Source organism: Pleurodeles waltl, chromosome 9, assembly GCF_031143425.1.
Source record: "Pleurodeles waltl isolate 20211129_DDA chromosome 9, aPleWal1.hap1.20221129, whole genome shotgun sequence".
Taxonomy (NCBI): Eukaryota; Metazoa; Chordata; class Amphibia; order Caudata; family Salamandridae; genus Pleurodeles; species Pleurodeles waltl.
This window is the reverse complement of record NC_090448.1, coordinates 449,235,217-449,256,123: the sequence shown is the minus strand read 5'-3', so window position 1 is coordinate 449,256,123 and position 20,907 is coordinate 449,235,217.

The following is a 20,907-nucleotide window of genomic DNA, read 5'->3' as shown; positions in this document are numbered from 1 at the left end:
CCAAAGATGCCAACATGACAGTTAAATATATCATACACATCAGTACTTTCTGTGGGAGGTTCCTGGAGCATAGTGCAGCACTGCTTACCTGAATGTCATCAGGACAACTCAAATAAGTTTCAGAGGGACCATGCTAAGTCATGGGGCAACATTGATAATAAATTAGGGCTCCAAATGGTGATGTCTAAAAGACCAGTACTGTCACACAAAAGAATCATGGACGGAGTGCTGAAACTTTTCAAACACTCACCCAGGATGCTAGTTTCCGGTCCAGGGAGGACCTGGCCTGGCAGTTCGGGATGGACTGTTCTCGTAGGGAACAGGGTCAAGACTAATTTGCATATGGCTGGGTCCAAACTGGGGTAACATGGTGAGCAAAACAATAATGGATTACACCCAGATCTGTGAGTGGGGGTGAGTGTGAGTGTCCGAAAAGTTTCAGCACTCCTTCCATCATCCTTTTGTGTTGTTAATGTTGCCCATAAGTGGGAAGGGTATGCCCGGACCTGGGTCCTGTGCTCACTGTGCCACTGGATTCAAGCTAGCCTGGCTGATACCCTGAAATGGGTCCCAGGATGCTTGTTTCTGGTCCAGGGAGGACCTGGCCTGGCAGTTGGGGCTGGACTGTTCCCATAAGGAACCAGATCACGACTGATTTGTTCATGGCTGGGTCCAAACTGGGGTGGGATGGTGAGCAAAGGAACAATGGATTAAATCTATATCTGTGACTAGGGTTGAGTAATTGAATAGTTTCAGCACTCGGTCCATCATCCTTTTGTGTTGCGCTATATAAATCAGCATAAATAAATAAATATATTTTTTTTTCACTTGAAAAACCAAAGGTTACAGGGACATTATAGTTAGGTTCTGAATTTACTCACACGAAACCAGAGAAATTCAGCAGTTATAGTTTGAGTAATTTCAAGTAAATACAGCTCATGGCCTAAGGTTACTAGAACTTGTGCCCCCACATGCTCATTTTTTTCTTCAATAATTTGACTTCTAATGTTTCATTGATATTTTTATTGATGTAATAAAAGTTGTCCTGATGGCTGTAATATTTAGGGTAATTAGCAATTCATGGCAAGGGCCGAAGTTATAATTACCTTAGGCTGCAAGTTATAATTACTTGAAATATCTCTAACGGCTGAATTTCTCTGGGTTTGTGCCAGTAAATTTAGAATCTGACTATAACATAGTTCTAACCTTTGATTTTTTATTTGTATTTCTCTGTTTTCCTAAATTATATTTTCTATTTATCACGCCTCTTTATTCTTTGTTTTTTTCAGTGAATTTCAGTTTTTTTTTAACATCATTTTCAATACTATACATTAATCTAACCACTGCTGTGCACGTCCTTAAGCCGTGTGTTGTGGGGTTGGACACTAGGCCTGGCCTGTGACCAGTCCCTGCGGCAAACCCCCTAACAACCCACCCCCGTGCTGCACAGGGCCTTTGGCTGTGTGCAGTGGGAGCTGACTGCAGGGCCTGTCTCTCTGGGTGTGAGAATAGGTTTGAGAGGTTGAGTCTAGGTGTAACAGTGGCTGTGAGAGTCTCTGTTTATGTGTGAGAGAGGGTGTAAGAGGGTGTGTCTGGGTGTGACAATGGTTGTGAGAGGGTCTCTGTGAGTGGAGGTGAGAGTATCTGTGTAGGTCTGTGAGCGTGTGGTGTGAGAGTCTAAGTGAGTCTGTGAGTGGGTGTGCTAATGTCTGAGTGTGGCTGTGAGTGGGTGCAGAGGTGCAAGTGGGTCTGTGAGTGGGTGCGTGAGGGGGTCTGTGAGTGGATGCATGAATCTCTGAGTGAGTCTGTGAGTGGGTGTGTAAGTGTCTGAATAGGTCTGTGAGTGGGTGCGTGAGTCACTTAGTGGGTCTGTGAGTGGGTGCATGAGTCTTTGAGTGGGTCTGTGAGTTGGTGTGTGAGTCTCTGAGTGGGTCTGTGAGTGGGTGTGTGAGTGTGTAAGTGGGTCTTTGAGTAGGCATGTGAGTGTCTGAGTAGGTCTGTGTGTGTTTCTGTGAGTGGGTGAATGAGTGTCTGAATGTGTGCGTGGGTGTGACTCTGCGACAAAGGAACCACACCTGCCTTTTTATCCACAGCTTTGCATGAAAAATCTACCTAATTGGAGTTCTTTCTGCCTCATTTGGTAAATGTCCAGTATGTATTCTGCACTACAGCTGTGTAATGGAGCAAGGAAATATCACCAGTGTCATTGTGTGTGTATTGGCAACCTGATTGTTCCTGGTGCATCTTTCTCCAGAATTCTGTGATAAGATGAATCAAGACTACAAAGATGTATAGCTTCACTAAACCAGGGTCCTTCCTCTTATCTATATGAAATAAGTGCTTCTTTGTTTCGAGGAGATGTTGTCATATTCCTTGGCATCAAGAACACAGCAAGAAAAGCTTTAGGATGCTGTCCATCATCCTGCCAAAAGAGGGGAAGACATATGCATACTACTAAGGTACATGGTGAAGGGCCAAGCAGGCACAGCTTCCAGGTGATTTGCACATTTGTATTTGCATACGCTTAGCAATTTAAAGGGAGAACCATGGGGAAGGAGGGCTGTGTGGCCAACCTCTCCTGGCTGATTTTGGCCCAGGGGACCCCACAACTTGGGGCCCACCTCTATTTTCTGTGGGAGGAGATGCCACGCGCCATCCTCCCTGGCCTATTTCGGCCCCATGGACCCCATCCTCCAGTGCCCGGCCTTATCATACATTTCATATTTTGGGGAAGGGGTGCTGTGTGGCCTCTGTCCGCCATCTGATTTCAGCTCCAGGGGCCCCATCCACAGGGCCCGGCCTTATTATACATTAAATTTTTGGGGGGAGCAAGGCCATGCATTAACCCTCCCCAGGCTGATTTCAGACTGAGTACCTCATCCCCCGGGGCCCAGCCTTAATTAAATTGAGGAGGGGCCAATTTTGGCCCTGAGGACCCCATTCCCCTGGGCCCAGCCATCTCTCTTGGGTGGCCCTCAGGGCACCCAGTTTGCAATTGGACTTCTGGGGAGCATGAAGGCCCCCGCAATCCCAACCGGATCCCCGTCTCCTTCAGGAGCTGGCATTGTTGTCACAGACAGGAAGCTGCTAAACAAGCAGCTCCCTGTCTGTGAGAGCAACAATTTCTTGTGTTTCCCTGCCTGCATGTCTGCAGGCAGGGAAAGAGAGGAAACCTCTGCTCCCAGAAAGTGAGAGCTGTTTGACATCTCTCGCCCACTGGGTGTGGGACTTGTTTTTGCTCTGACTTAGCTTTGACAGCTGCCGCCACATCAGAGGAAACAGCTTTGTCCAGGGGGAGGTAACCCCCGATCATAGCATAGGTCAGCCCGGCGGTGTGGTAGTCCCCAGGGCCATTATTGACTCCACAAGTGGGGCCACACGGCCCCCCTCCAGCCTTTCATTTAGCCCTGGGTAGGTGTTGGTCCCCGGGGCCAGAGGTCTGCAATGGACACTCTTCATCATTTTATATCAGCTCCGGTGAGGAGGCAGTATCTGGGGCTGCGGGGAGGGGCACACGGGCCCCTCTTAATTGCAACAAATTGCCCTGGCAAGGTGGTGGTCCCCAAGACTGCAGTAGGGCCGTGTGGGCCCCACCGCATAGTTTTTCAGAATTAGCCCAGGGGAGGTGGCAGTCCCTACGCTTGTGGGGGAAGCCTTTTGGGCCTCTCCCATTTCAAATAATGATTTTGCCCTGATGATGTGTGGTCTCCAAGATGCGAGGTGGCCTCATGGCACCCCCGTAAATTTTTTCTGCATAGCCCGGGGAAGTGGTGGTCCTTGAAGCTAATAGAAGACCTAGGAGGGGGTCCCTGTGCACGGCCTTTTTTTTCAATCCACTAATGTCCCCAAGACATGGCCCACCCGGGTCAAAATACAAAAAGGGTTTTTCTAGCCCTGGTAGGGTCCGTGATGGACCCTAGACCAGGGCTAAGGACTCAGGGTGTCCCTACCCTGGACCCTTTTTTTTCTTTTTTACTTTTTTTGTGGGACTGGGACTCGGCTGAAGCTGAGTCCTAGGATGGCTGTCAACACTTCTATGTTGAAGTGTTGGCAGCCAATCAGATATCAGCACTGGGACAGTTGAATCTGCAGAGGATCTGCGTCTCTAGATATCTATGGGGGTCATTCCTACCCTGGCGGTCCGAGACCGCCAGGGTAGGGGACGGAGGACGCACCGCCAACAGGCTGGCGGTGCTTCTGGGGCTATTCTGACCGCAGCGCCGCCATGGGGATTCCGACCCCCTTCCCGCCAGTCTGGTTCTGGCGGTTTTCACCGCCAGAACCAGGCTGGCGGGAACGGGTGTCGTGGGGCCCCTGGGGGCCCCTGCAGTGCACTGCAGGGGCCCCCTAACAGGGCCCCACATTGATTTTCAGTGTCTGCTTGGCAGTCACTGAAAATCGCGACGGGTGCATCTGCACCCGTCGCACACCAGCAACTCCGCCGGCTCCATTCGGAGCCGGCATCCTCGTTGCTGGTGCTTTCCTGCTGGGCGGGCGGGCGCCCAGCCCAGCGGGAAAGCCAGAATGACCGCCGCGGTCTTTTGACCGCGGTGCGGTCTTCTGGCGGGGGAACTTTGGCGGGCAGCCTCCGCCGCCCGCCGAAGTTGAAATGACCCCCTATGTTTCTTACCTTTATTGTCTCCAAATCTATTGAATGGATGTACATCAAATCAAAAAAGCCCAATCTGCGCAACAGGACCTAGCTTCTTGCCAAATTTGGTGTAATTCCGTACAGTGGTTTGTGTCTAAAGACCCTATGGAAAAATGAATGGGAAGAGCATGTTTTGGGACAATCCCTTTTCCTTGGCATCTGTTTGTCGGACCACCCTAAAACTTTCAAGAGAGCAGATGATCCCATTAAAGTATAAGTTTAGAAAATCTCATAAATATTAGTCAAATGGTGCCAAAGTTATTGGCAAAAGGAAAAGTGCTCTTCCTATGGAAATTAGGTCCTAACTATAACTACCTCCTGGCGACTGCTGATGGGTAATACATCTATCTATCTATCTATCTATCTATCTATCTATCTATCTATCTATCTATCTATCTATCTATCTATCTATCTATATATATACATGAATATATGTATATATATATGCTCCGTGAACATTGTTTTTGCCCGCCGGCTCACAGAAAGGCTTGGCCAGGACATTGACGGGGGCTCCACATGGAGCCGCCGTCAATGCCTCTGTGCGGCAGGTGCAGTTGCATCTGTCACGCAAATCACTGCCCGAAAATCGGGCAGTGACCTGCGCGACGGGGCTCTGCACCGGGGCCCCTGCACTGCCCATGCAAAGTGCATGGGCAGTGCAGGGGCTCCCAGGGCTGCCCTAGGGCACCCATTCCGCCAGCCTTTTTCTGGTGGCATATCCCGCCAGGAAAAGGCTGGTGGGAAATGAAACATTATCTGCAGGGTAGCACAGCTACCCTGGCGGATGGTGTTTCAACCTGCCGCCAGGCTGCCTGATGGCGGGAGCCTGGCTGTGGGTGACCTCTGCCGCTGGCGGCTGTCACCATGTCCATAATATGGCGGTTTGGCCCGCCATGTTCAAAATGAGGGCCTCAGTGTGTTTTGTCCTGTCTTCTCCCCTCCCATGATCCAATACATGGCCTATGGCATAATATCTCCGAATTTTCCAATTGCTCATCTCATGTGTTTGTTAATGTTTAGCCACTGCGCATGTCTGGTCATTATGTGTGATTGCCCTGATGTGCTCCAAGATCCTTTTCCTAAGCATGCATGTGGTGCTTCCTATGTATTTGAGACCACAATGGCATTCAATAACATATACTGTAAATTTGGTCTCACAAGTTATTCTATGTCTTATATAAATGTCAGTATTATTGTCTGCCATATATGTTTTAGTTGTTCATCCAATTTTGCTTGCTTTGATATTGTTACATTTTACAAAACCCTTCTGTTGTTCAATAAGCCAATTATTCACTAGTTTCTGAGAAAAGTGGCTTCTGACCAATATATCCTTCAAAGAACGCACTTTAGGATATGTTAATCATGGTTTATTCCCAATTTGGGGCCAATGAGGATCTTTAGAAATCAAATTCTAGTGTTTTTGTAGAAGCTTCTTCATTGCCCCACTTTCTTTACTATAAGTTGTAATTACACTCAAAGAATTCTCTTCATCTTTTTTTCTCATTCTCGATTCCTGGGATTAACACGTCATTACAGCTTTGGATCCTTATTCGTTCCATACTTTTGTTGAGAATGCTCAGTTTGTATCCTCTCGCTTTGAATCTTTGCAGAGTTTCATCACATTTAATTTGTGCATCTCCATCACTTGAACAATTCCTACACATTCTTATCAACTCTCCATATGGTATACTGGTCAACAATGCTTTCAGGTGACAATATCTCCATGCAATATACTATTTGTAGCTGTTTCCTTCCGATAGAGTGTTGTCTTTATATGGCCATTTTGAAGGTAGACTGCAAGATCCAGAAAGTGTATTCTCTCATGGCTTACTTCATACGTGAATAATAATCCTAAATTATTGGAATTGAGAATGGAAAACTATGTCATAACCTCGTCTTTAGTACCATGCTATATTATGAACAGGTCATCGATGTATCTTACCCATAATACAATTTTTTACAGGTAAGTATCATTCTCTTGGCCTCATGCTATCTCCTTTTCCCACCAGCCCATTGCTAAATGAGCATAATTTGAGATTGAGAAATGCCCCTGGCTGTACCACACACTTGATGAAAGATTTCTTGGTTGAAAATGAAAATATTGTTTTTTAAGACAAAGCTCTATCATAGATAGCAGCATTTTGGTATGCTCCAATTCTTCAATGTTCCGTTGTCTCAAAAAATATTCACATGCTGCTAATCCTACTTCATGGTTTATTGATGTGTACAAAGATACTACATCATTGGTTGCCAGGAGGTACTCATTAGTCCAACTAGTATTTACCAAAAGTTTTAGGAAATCTTCTGAGCCTTTAGTATAGGAGCTCAATGTCTTAACAATTGGTGCCAAATAGCAGTCTACATAATCTGAAATTCTTTTAAATAGCGACTCACATGCTAATACAAGTGGCGTACCCAGATGACTGATCATTGACTTATTGACTTATGTATGTTGGGCAAAAGTATATTATGAAATTGTTGGATTTTCATTTTTCAAGAATTTGCATTAGTGGTCATATATATATATATATATATATATATATATATATATATATACATACACACAATATGGTGATTTTAAGTGCGTATGCACATGGCACGTGCATACATGGGCACATTGAACACTCACCTTCCTGCTTCCTGTGGCTCTCAACAACAGCACGGTGACATTTATTTTTGAATCAGCTCCAACGCCATGTTTTATGCATCAAAGAAACACACTAATGGAGGCACCCTCAAGCAATATTAATTAAAGAGGACCAGGCACAGTTTGACCTTAAGGCATTTAACTGATTATAGCATTTTAGCCTGATTGTGCCAAACAGCTAAGCGTGGATTATTTAAAAAGAAAAGTGAAATCGCTCCGAAATGTGAATGCAGGTGGAATGGGCGTATCTGTGCCTCCCGGGCAAGCAACTAGCGGTTTCAGGGTTTGGTACTTAAATATATCTGTTTATTTGGAAAACCCAGCCAAGCTGCAAACGACACCAGGGCACAGTGCGCCGATCTTATTGCTTGAGCGCCCAAGGTGCAGGAAATAATGCAAAGACATATTTTCGTATGAGACTTAAAGTACAAAAGAAACGAGCAGAGCAAACATCCGATATAACTGAGCGGCAGCAAGAGCCTGTGCCTGCTTCTGCATGCATAATACAATTCTTTCACAGGCGGCGTTCTCGTTATTCCGATGGGCGATGCACTTTCCACTGGAGATGCGCTAAGTAGCTCAACAGAAATTGATTATTTGTACGTTGGAATGCCAGATGTCCTGAGTAAAAGTTGATGGATAAATGTCTTACATTTTTTTCATTGAAAAGAAACAGTGGCAACCTAGTTTTTGACTGTTTTGTTTAAAAAAATAAATAAAAAAAAACAATATTTTTTCACCTCTTTCATTCTTGGTACTTTAAATACTACGGGCGAATGTGATTTTTTTCCCTGTTTGCTTTCCTTTCCATTCCATGTCAATAAGATCTCTGTTTCTTGGCCATGATATATAGTACCATTATCTTGCACACTTACAACTGTAAAAAAAATTAAATATGCCTTTAACGTGGTGGGCAGATCCTGACACCACGCTTTGATGCTGTTTGCATTTAGCATATTGATTTTACATGTTAAGCAAAAAAAGAGAAAGGGTAGCTTGAACCGACATAATTTTACGTGTAGCACGTAGCGATGCATGTCATTTAGACGAAGTCTTTTATAAGTCAGGCATTAAAATACCATCCCTGTCTAGTCAAAAATGACAAAAGCAAATAGCATTTCAGGTAAGTCAAAGCACACGATATCTTATGGCGATGCATATCTTGTCGAAACAGAGAATACATAACAGGGCGGGTGGTCTACAATTTTACTTTAGGAGTCAGTCAAATTGATAAACCTCAGTTCCTCTTCACTCCATTCGTCGACTAAGTTCTTCCTCTCTGAGGTGTGAGACAGGGTTAAATAACCAGATCAGCATCAGGCTTCCCTAGGTGCTTTTTCTACAAAAACAAGAGCATAAATCCATTGCAAAAGCACATACTCAATCCCATAAAACAACTGAGTGAACCTTGTGCAAAAGATACTACTCCCACGTTCATTGAATATATGTTTACTCACATTTCCTAAAATATTTATATAATGTCAATATAAAAGGAGGCATAGAGAAATGTATTTAACAAAACATCATAAGAATTAAAAAAAGGCATATCAATCAGTCTTTAAAAACATTCCCATCTGCCAAAAATGTCACTGTACTATTATGAACCAATTTTTCATATACAATTATTCAGTACGGGCAGTTTGTGGACGATAAATGTGTGACTAATATGTTTGGGCACAGAGTTCACTCATTTGTTTTATGGGATTGGTGAATGTGTGATTTTGCATTGGGTTTATGCTCCTTCTTTTGTATGAAAATACAACTTGTGAGCTTTTTTGTAATCAGGTATTCACATCATGTGACAGGACTCAAAAGGCCAAAGGGAAAAAGCAGAAATTGCCATTATGGAAAGGTTAACACGCAGCCCATCCCATATTTTGTCAGTCTTATCTGAGAATCGTACAGGTTCCTGGTTGGGCCAGATCATGTTGCTGAATCAAGATGTCAAGCATATTCAAAATAGTTAAAGTGCTTTTGCACTCTGAGAATAGAGGTAGTGTACTACTACTAGCTTCTGTGGACCTGATGGACTTAGCTCTTACTCTAGGGTCAACTCCAAACCTTTTGCCTTTTCCCTCCTATTTTCTGAACCCATTTTTGTTGGCTCTTAGGACTCTGTACACTTTGCCACTGCTAACAATTGCTGAAGTGCTTGTGCGCTCTCCTTTAAATATGGCGCACAGCAACGCAAGATCTGCACTTCAAGCTACAGCATTGACATCTTGCGGTGACCGCCAACACAAAGCTCCAGGAATGACTGTCTATGATACCCAACAGGATCTTCACACTACAGTGACGATGGTCTGCCCTTTGCATTACATTGATGACCATCCTCAAAGCTTTTGCTGTTCCTCGCTGGCCCTTCCACCCCGAATCAAACTCTTCACACTGGACTTTGGAGGTTTCTTTCCACCAACTAACCTGTATTTCACCCATGCTCCATCGTAGTCAGCCTGAACTTGTGACTTTGCATATTTCCCGATCTACTGATTGGATTCTTATCATTTTGGTCTCAAATAATTTACAACATTTTACTCCATTTTTCTATATTGGTGTGTGATGTTTCTTGCTCTGTGTTTTCACATTATTACTGTTTGAAGTGCTGCATTTATACTTTACACATTGCCTTTAAGCAGGGGCAGGCTCCTCCGTTACAGCGGAGGAGCGTCACCCTACTACTAAAAATGCCCCCAGACACTGCCCAGAGATGAAAAGAAAATGGTGATAAAGTTAAGTTATCATCATTTTATTTTTTATCCTCCGTCCTGAACCAAGTTTTAGGACGGGGAGGGTCCTTAGTGTCAGCAGTAGGGAGGAGTGGTGGGCTGCCTGTGCACTGGTTTAAAGTGTGCATGTCCCTTTGACCGGCCGTCTTGAGACGTCCAGCCAGACATGCGCGCTTTAAACCTCTCAACCCAGCTGTCTTAAACAGCTCGGTTGAGAGCAAGCACAGGTCTCGAGTGCCCTTGGCTGCTTCCTCCAATTCTGATGCTTTTCTCTTGCTGGTTAACAGCATGAGAGCAGCACCAGAATTAGTTAAGGGAGTTGGAGCCTGGACAGAAGAAGGAAACCGGAGCGAGGAGGATGTCACCTTGCAAGTAAGGTTAGTTATTTTTCTTTTGTTTCTTTTATTTGTTTTATGTATCCCCTCCTTGCCCGCACCTTCACTCATCTGCCTGCCCCACCGCTCTCAGAAGTTGTCGACTGCTCCTGCCGCTAAGTTAAGCCTGGCAGCTTTTGTGCCAAACTACCAGAAGGTTGAGAACGGGTCAATTTGGGACTTGCTTGTGTCTCACGCTGACAGAGATTGTGGTTGCTGCTTGAGGAGGTTTTCATATCCCTCAATCAGGAACCCAATTATCAACATTGAGGTCCGGCGGAGAGATTAGGACTGGTGTTTGTGCGGTGCCATACAATGATTTTGTGTTACAATAAAATCCCAGATAATTAATTTGATACCAATTCAAGCCTCTTTAAATTCTAAGCTCTGCAAGGAGAGGGGGCTAGCCATGAAAAAGTGGTTCACTAAACAGGACCTTTAGGATGCCCTGTATGATTTTGAGTTGGCACACTGAGCGAAGATGCCCTCAGAGGACCAAGAGGGCAATGGCCCAGAGAAGGGTAATGAGGAGGAGAGAAATTACTTAGCAGTGGCTCCAGAAAGAGAGAGGAGGGTCCACAAAGATGGAGTCTCTGGCTAGATCCAACACAGGAAGCAGTGTGTCCTCCTATACCCTGTCTCCTGAAGAGCTGAAAGACAGACAGGCTGAGTTGAGCTGAAGCTGCAGCTAGTCAGACTGACTACAGAGGAGAGAAGAACTGAGACTGAAAAAAGCCTTAGCAGAGGAGAGAAAGGCTGAGTCAGAGAGAGAGCCCTTGGCGAGAGAAAAATGCTGTTGGCTCATGAACTAAAAATCTAAAGGAGCTGAAATTGAAACCCGAACAACTGTGAGAGCCCAGCAGAAATGGTGGCGGTGATACTGCATTGTCCAAAGAGATCAATGAGTCCACATGCCTAAAGACCTGGTGCCCAGCTTTGAAGTTGGGGATGATATTGATAGGTGGTTCATCGCTTATGAAGTAACACTTAGAATACATAGGGACCCAAAAGAGAATTTTGGGATGTAGTCTGTGCAGGCATATGCCAGCTGTAGGGAGGGATACCCCGTTGGCTTTAGAGGTATTTTACCACATGTCTACAGTCTATGAAAGCAGTACTTATCACTAACTTCAGTCTTATCCCAGAGGGATACTGCTTAACGTTTAGGGACAACCAGAGACAGTCTTGAGTAGATTTTCTGTACTTCTCTAGTAAAGGAGATGGTTGGGTGAATGGTTGGTTGAGGTGCAGTCAAGTCATTAGTTATGAAGAGCTGTATGATAAAATTTTCAGAGAACACATGCTCAGTAACTGTTTCACAGAATTGCACCAACACCTGATTGACTGCAAGATTTTGACCCCAGGGAGCTTGTAAAGGAGGGAGATCTCTGGGTTCATACCAGAGTGCGGAAGAAGGTACCTGGGAGTAATTACAGAGAGGGTGGTTCAAGTTACCCCCAGCAGAGTTAGGGGATGTCAAGAAGATACAGACAAGTCCCAGGTCAAGCAGGTAAGAAAAGGTTCTCATGCCCCTTTTGTGAAATGGAGGAGGTTCTGGTGGGCAGTGGTCTAGGGAGCTGCATTTCCAGTTTTGGTGTTTTGATTGTTCTGAGTTAGGGCACAAGCGGCAGGACTCTTTTCAAAGAAACCACACCATGGTAGAAACTCTTCAGGTATGGCCAATGTGGCCTTAGGGGTAAATAGTCCTGAGTGTCAGGTCATAGATTATGCCATGATCTTCATTAGCTGGGAGATAGAATCAGAGGGTGAGTCGATGATCACTGAGCATGGGAGTCGTCACATCACCAGGCAAAAGTGAGTCCGATCCCTGTCACTGCTCTGAGACACAGGGGCAAGTCAGACCATGGTAGTGGAAAGGCTGGTTTCTACAGAGCAGTACACTAATCAGGTGTATAGAGTAACTCAGGCCCAGAGGCAGGACCTTTTCTGCCCTACATCCCTGGTATGCCTGGGGTGTGGTGATGAAAAGACCCAGAGGAGGGTCATAGTTAGTCCCCAGATGCCCATAGATTGTATTCTGGGGAATAAATTGCCCCCGGTGTCAGGAGAGCTAGGAGGAGCAGCCACCCAGGGTGCCCTGACAGTTGTTTTCTGGGGGTTTTATATCCAAGTGGAGGGTACGGAGTCCAGATGGAGGGGCAGGGTGAGGGAGGACTCAGCCCTTTTCCCTGTCCAGCTTCAGGGTACAGACCCTGGGCTGAAAAGCCAGTCTTAGGATACCACCCCTGAACTGGTGGGAGTTAGGGTGGAAGTAAAGTGGTTAACACCCGGGGCTGTTGGACCCCAATCTGAGAAACTCCTTAGAGAACTCCTTGCCAGCAACAAGGTTGAAATCAAGGCCTACCCAACGCCCTCTCTTGGAGATTCCACCTGGCAGTGGATGGTCCTGGGTCTGGCTCTTGACACTGACACATGTCAGTGGCCTCTGTTTGTTGATAGCCTTATGGGCAGAACTTTCCTTGGGTTGGGGACCAAAGTCTGATTCAAGGGTCAGAACAAGGCACATCACTTTGTTGGCAAGGTGGTACCATATGCCTACTGGGATACATCTGTGATCAAGATAATGTTATGGGCTTCTGAGAGGGGGGCCGCAAGTGAGGAGAGGAGTTCCATACGTCAGGCCAGTGGCTCAGGAGAATTTAGGCAGAGGGACCCAACTGATTTCAGAAAGGCATAGAACTGACAAGTGCCTCTGCATAATAGGTCCTTTGTCCATGTTCTAATACATAAGCAGGGAATCCCATCAAGGTATTGATTAGTATTTCCTGGCTTTTGGATCAAGGGGGTTGTGTTGGACTTGCCCCATTCTGCAGGGCTATTCACAAACCTATTGCCTTCACCCTCCTTTTTCCTGAACCCCTTTTTGTTGGCGAGTAGGACTCTACAAATTTTACCACTACTAACCACTGCTACAGTGCTGTGCTCTCTCCTTTAAACATGGGGCTATTGCCTTCACCCCCCTTTTTCCTGAACCCCTTTTTGTTGGCGAGTAGGACTCTACACACTTTACCACTACTGACCACTGCTACAGTGCTGTGCTCTCTCCTTTAAAAATGGGGAAATTAGCTTACACCAAAGTGGGCTAGTGCCTTACTCAAGAATGGCATATGGTAACAGCTTGCTTGGATAATAAGCACTGGCAAAACCCACAGGTCTGGATGATAGCTTAAAATACAAGTCAAATCCAATTCATGTTCAGTATCAATCTCTTTGCTCCTAAGCATAAAATATTTGCAGCTGTGCAGGTATGGATGAGTGGTCCAGTTTGGTTTGCTCTTTTTTGTATTAATCACAAAGCCTGGCACAGAATGCAGCACTGGGTGACTCTATGTTTTAGAAGGATGTTAGCATCAGTGAAGTTGTTGGCAATGGTGTTGTGGAGGGCATACATTCAGTTCATCGTTGATTTGCTTCTGTGTTTGTCTCACTTATCCTTCATAGTGTTTGGGGTCCTAGTTTGGTATTAATTTAATTATTGCCTGCTGGTGTGGAGCATTCAGAAATATGCACCCTGTCCAGAAGCTTAGATAGCAGTAAAAGTCAGTAGTAGTGCTCTGGACAGCTGACAACTTGGCCACAGGTTCTTTTTCATGCGGTCACTCTGGGTTGAATATTTTCAAAAAGCTTTATAGTGTGATGCATAACTTAGAGTGTTTATTTGCATTATCTCAAGGACTTCTTTGTCAAGTTCCTTGGTACTCTGGTGATTGCTGCATGGTGCCTTCTTGCTCAATTTGATATTCTTTTATGAGTATATGAGTGTGTAAAGAAGAGGCAACTAGACAGTGAGGTGCTTCTACTGGGAGTTGGGTGGAAAATTGTATTCTCTGTTATGCGGGGTTCTGTTCTTCTCCCCGCATGGATTCCAGTTATAGCATAAATATATCCCTGATTCAACAAGAGTGGCTGGTGAAGAGTATGGTTCTTAATATGTACCATGATCTTGGAGTAAATCTTTGGATGAAGGCAAGGTTGAATGTTGTCTAGCCTTTACAGTGCTCCATTGTTCAGGACAGACTGTGAAACCTCAACACTTCCTAATTTATTGGGAGCATCAAGGGGTAGCTAGCATCATGCGTCTTAGGGGTATGGCGAAGGGTTTTGTGGCAGGGTATTCAGATACATCTCTAATGCCTTGTTTTTAAGTGCTCCATTGTTTCTGAGGGCAAGGGGTGATGTTTTGAGTGGATTTGCTTCCAGTTCAAGTGGAATGACGTTACCCTCTGGTCTTCATGGCCTGAGTCCACATTTAGTAGAAGTATTAGACGAACCTCTCTGTCCCATCTCTGGCATTAATTCTTCCTAAAATTGTATCCTTCCTTTTCTCTACTAGAGAATAGAACGGTATTGTTGCAAGTCTGTTCATCGTTTCAGCATCACCATTACTTTTAGGTTTGTCTAGACTGGAATCATCACTATGCCCTCCTTTCCACCAGGATCAGAAAGCCTGTGACCCACCGACATTGCAACTTTCTCATAAATGGGAGAATGTCACTTTAGAATGTAAACTTTTTACCATTTCCTATTCCCTGTGCGGTTTGGTTTGGTCTTTTCAGGTTATTGAAGAGCCTACCAATCAAATGTGGTTCAATGAGACTAATGCAGGGCATCGGCTTAAGCCTTAATAAACTTCTCTGTGATATCACCTACAGCCCACTTTTCAATGGGTGGTATTAAGGATTTGTGGGTGATGTCAATTGTTTTCATTCTACTTCCCAGGCTGCTTTACTCTTTTACATTGCTAGCAGTTACCTAGTGCATTGTGTATGACTTTGGATTAGTTGGTTTTCCTCCTCTTTTGTTTGTAGGATGGAGAGAAACATATGTTGTTTTGTTTATACTTATAAAAGAGGGATTTTAGAGAGGAAAGAGACTACATAATATCTGAATTACGTATTGGTAATTTTCAATCTTTAATCAAGGTTTCCCTTTCACACCTCACTCCTTACAGCTCACAACCATCCCAGATCCTCTTTGGTCACTACCACAGCTAGGTTTATACACTTCTTTATGACAAATTAAGGATGAAGCCTCCTTTTATGGCACATGTTGGGATAGGAGAGGGACATATGCATAGGCGGTTTACCATTTTAAGAGTTTATTTTGGCTTTGGCAATGCCCACGTGAAACAAACTCATCGTATAGATGAGGAGCTGGAGCAGCAAAGAGAAAATCATAGTAATGAAGATTAAAGGTAAATAGTATAAGCATGCATGACACAATGTAGCCCATGTTACATAAATTGGACATAAGCTTTGCACTTAGGAGGTACACTTTTGCACTGAAATGTCATTTGCACAAACTAGTGCAAAAACTACATTTACGTTGGGGGATCCTGTTTTGCAAATTGTATGCACCTAGCTGATTTTTAAAAACACTTGGTTTTGCATATACTGAGTGTCTTGCTACTATCAAGATTAAATCTTTTGAAGATGTTGCTTTTGTTTTATGCATGGTGAACATGCATGCAGTTTTGGTATTCCAAAATCTATAGCACAATATGTTGCTTAGCACAAATGCTATTGAGTGACACAGGTTGTTCCTTGAGTTTTTGCTTGAGAGGCCTGTGGACCCCAAAATCGGTTGGTTGTTTTGCATTAGCTATGGATCACTTGAAACATTTGTGCAGTGTACGTGAAGTTTCATTGTTTGTCAACATCTGATTCATTACGTATTTGAGCAATTGTATACAAAATTAAGGTTTGTATCAACTGTTTTATGTCATTGGAAAGCCCATGACAGCATTCAAGGGGAGTTCAAGAAGCACCAGTAGGCAGATCCGCTATTAAATGTCATTAGTAGCATTTTCAATATTCAGGGTTATATATCTAAATTACAAAGAAAGGGAGCACACTGCCTACACTCAAGCAACAAAATCCAACCTCAGTGCATCATGGTAAATACAGTTGAATTTGCAGTCCATTCAGAAAGTAATAAAGTCTTTCACCTCCGTAGGTGCCGGTTTCTGAGTTTAGCCCGTCATCAGCAGGGAGCATGATGGTATAGGGGCTTGCTTGAAATGCCGCCAAATGTCTTCTAAGGTTTAAGTAACACTCATGGCGCACAGGTGCCTCCCAAGGCTCATCATCTGTGGCTCAAGGGAGCCATCAATAAGACAGTTTCAAAGAAAGGGACCACACTGCCTACACTTCAGCAACAAAGTATGATCCCAAAGCATGATGGTAAATGCAGTCAAATTTGTAGTTCATTCAAAAAGTAGCAAAGTCTTTCAACTTTCGTAGGTGCAGCAAGTGCTGTATATCCCTGTACACATGTTTCTGGCTTTAGCCTGTCATCAGCAGGGAGCAACATGGTATAGAGGCTTGTTTGAAATGCCGCCAAATGTCTTCTCGGGTTTAAGTATTACTCATGGCTCACAGGTGCCTCCCAAGGCTCGTCAGCCGTGGCTCAAGGGAGCCGTCAATAAGACAGTTTCAAAGAAAGGGAGCACCCTGCCTACACTCCAGCAACAAAGTATGACCCCAAAGCATCATGGTAAATGCAGTTGAATTCATAGTCCATTCAAAAAGTAATAAAGTCTTTCACCTCCGTAGGTGCAGCAAGTGCTTATGTATCTGAGTTGACTGTATGCCCCATGACCTGGGTAGATCCACAAATAACTTGTATGGACTTTAGGGAATTCACATTTTCAATATGTTCTGCCACCAACCTGCTGTTAAGTCTATCTATCCACATGTTGAAGTAATTGATTGGCAAAATCTTTGGTGCCAAGCTTTGTAGGATGCCTAATATGTGGTACCACGGGGCAGAGAGTTGGTCAGGGACATCAACAAGGTTGCCAGGCTCTCAGATTTGACGCGAGTAGATTGCCTAAGATCTGCTCTTGTAAATGTTTATTCTGAGAGTCTGGGACTTTGGCAGTAGCCATTGGGAGTTTTCATGTGAGAGTGCAAGAATGATATTGTGTGTAGCTCTACGAAGACTGTTTTCCTAGTGGTGCCCTATGATCAGAGGATTTTTGGTATGCATATTTTACTATAGTTTTTGGTTTGGGGCTGTGGTATTCTGTGGATGTTAGGGTTATTGGAGCATTGCATGTGGCATAATATTGAGTGATTGAGGATTATTTTTCAGTAGGAAGTTGTATGGCTTAGTATGTGAGTCAAAAAGCATTTTCAGATGCATTGGGTTGTAGAATTGTTTTTTGGAGTTGATTTATTGGGTGATTGTACAATGATGTATTGTTCTTACAGCTTATTAAAGATGCTTGAAAATGATTTAAGATTCTTATTATTGTTAGGCATCATAATTATTGTATTGTTTAGAGAAAAATAACTGGTGCTGAGCTCTGAATAGTGTGTGAGTTATAGTGTCAGTGAACACATTGGGGTTCATTACAACCCTGGCGGACGGTGTTAAAGGTGCGGTAATACCGCAAACAGGCCGGCGGACAAAAAAAGGGAATTATGACCGTGGCGGAAACTGCCAACATAGACAGCCACTTTAACACTCGACCGCCACAGCGGTACAGACAAGCAGCGCGGCGGTCACCGCCAACAGACAGGCGGAAGACAATGTACCGCCCACAGTATTACAACACACCAATCTGCCACCTTTTCCGGGGCGGATTCACCGTGGATAAAAACATGGCGGAAACAGTTTCTGCAATGGGAAAACGCTCACCTTAACACATCCCACGAGGAAGGAGGACACCATGGAGCCGGAATTACAAACCCTACCTGCCCTTCTCTTCCTACTCATCTACGAAGACCATCGCCGGCGGCGGCGAAGACAACGGTGAGTGCTGCACCTACGACATAGGGGAGGGGGAGGCAAAAGTCAGGAACACACACACGCAACACCACCACCCCCACCCTTGCATATTACAACACACACACCAATGCATTTACAAACATCACAGTAACAACCCACAACCCCCCCGGAAGAATGCAAACACTAAACGAAATCAGTTCAAACATTGTAATGTATCAAAATACATGTGTCAAATATATACATATATATATAAACTCATACAAAGGTATATACAGTACGAGAAGTAGTGCAGATATGCACATCTTAATGTCCGTGCACCACTAGGCCAAAAATGCATGGGCGAGGCCCACACAAGATACCTGTCCACAAACGGAGAGAACACTGCCGGGGCATCAGAGAGAAAAACAACAGGCACCTCAGGGGGAAGGGAAGGGGGGGGCACCTCAGCCGGATTACAGCACCATGCCACATCCACGACGGGGCTCCATGCCCATTGATGTATCCTGGGGAGTGCAAAGCCACAGTCTCACAAGTCTCTACAGTGGGTGGGTTGCCCACTGTTCCATCCTGGGGAGTGCAAAGCCACAGTCTCACAAGTCTCTACAGTGGGTGAGTTGCCCACTGTTCCATCCTGGGAAGTGCAAAGCCACAGTCTCACAAGTCTCTACAGTGGGTGGGTTGCCCACTGTACCATCCTGGGGAGTGCAAAGCCACAGTCTCTCAAGTGGATAACAGTCTCCACTGGTTCTGGAGGGTGACTGGTGCCCAGACTCGATTAGTCTCCCCGTGACAGTTCCTGTCCCGTCACAGTCCCAGCTGCACATGGGATAACGATGCCTAATGTGGCGGTCTTTTTCCTTCTTCTACGGTGCTTGCCCTGGTCAGCGGTGCATGCCCTGTTCAGCGGTGATTCGCCATGGCGGTCTCTGGACTGTTCAGCGGTGCTTTGCCATGGCGGGCTCTGGACTTTTCAGCGGTGCTTGCCTTGTTCAGCGGTGCATGCCCTGTTCAGCGGTGATTCGCCATGGCGGTCTCTGGACTGTTCAGCGGTGCTTTGCCATGGCGGGCTCTGACCTGTGCATTGGTGTGTGGCATGACGGTCCCTCATTGCCCTGCGGGGCTGTGGCTGCCGGGGCCCTCCTGGGCAATGACTCTGGCGGTGGTCTCCTGACCAGTGACGATACTTGTGCCCTCCTGGGCAATGACTCTGGTGGTGGCCTCCTGACCAGTGACGGTACTTGGGCCCTCCTGGGCAATGACTCTGGCGGTGGTCTCCTGACCAGTGACAATACTTGTGCCCTCCTGGGCAATGACTCTGGCGGTGGTTTCCTGACCAGTGACGATACTTGGGCCCTCCTGGGCAATGACTCTGGGGGTGGTCTCTGGACCAGTGACGACGGTGCTGGTGGGGGCGTCCCGGCCGCCGGGAAGGATGCCGCCCTTCTCCACCGTGATGATCACACCAGGCTGTGCAGACTTCTTCTGGCCCCCTTCCCCACCTTTGGAGGAGTCACAGCTGACTCTGAAATCCCCCTGCGTCCCCTGTGAGTAGTTTTACCTCCAGGAGTCTTCAGCCGGTCCAGTCGGCCACTTTCTAACTTCAGAGCCTTTACAGGGGGTGGACTGGCAGTGCCTTGGTTCAGTGTCACACTGCCTGCCCTGGTGGCCGGTGCACTCCACACACCTTGAACACGCACCACTGGTACTGGAGGCTTTTTGGCTGAGGCGCTACGACAGGACTGATGAAGTGGAGGGGGGCAAAAAGGTCAACTTTACAGAGGGACAGTTTCTGATGAACACCTGGATGGGTAGCTGGAGGGGGTCTGGGAGTGGAGGAAGAGGAGGTGGTTGTAGGAGGTGTCACTTTAGGTGTTTTGGGTGAAGGTGCAGGTACTGGAGGCTGTTGTGAGGTGGATGGATGTTGGGTGTGTGGGTGCCCGCGTTTGTGTACTTTGGGAGGGGGCGTCACAGACACACTGGGAGAGGACACAGGGGATGTGTAAATGGTAGTGGGGGTGGTGAGTGCAGGTGAGCGGGGTGTGGTGCTGGGTGTTCTGGTGCGAGTCCTTCTGGTGCGAGTCCTGGTGCCTGTAGATGTAGTGCATGCAGGTGAGAGTGTGGACGACACTGGGAGGGAGGAGGGAGACGATGAGGAGGGGGACACAGTGGAGGCAGTGGATGTTGCTGTGTCTATATGTGGGTGATGCTTGTGTGAGTCCCTGTGAGATGTGTGGTGCCTATGTTTGCCAGAGCCACTTTTGTATGTTGAGGTGTGTGCATGCTGGCCTGATGGTGTGCTTGGGATGGGCTGGGGTACAGGGGATTGGATCTGGGTTGAGGACGTTGGAGGGGGGAGGCTAGACACAGGGACAATGGCTGCCATCAGTGCTGAGGCCAGAGATTGCAGGGTTCGCTGAAGGGCAGCCTGACCAGAATGAATGCCCTCCAGGAATGCATTACTGGGTTGCAACTGCCTTTCTACACCCTGGATGGCATTCAGTATGGTTGACTGCCCAACAGTGAGTGACCTGAGGAGGTCAATGGCCTCCTCACTGAGGGCAGCAGGGGTGACTGGGATAGGGCCTTAGGTGCCTGGGGCGAAGGTGATGCCCACCCTCCTGGGTGAGCGGGCACGGGGCGAAGGCTGAGGGGCTGCTGGGAGGGCGGTGCTGGCAGGGGAGGTGGCGGCTGTACCTGTAGAAGTGGGGGGCACAGATGGTGCCGCCACCACAAGTGAGCTCCAATCGGCGGACG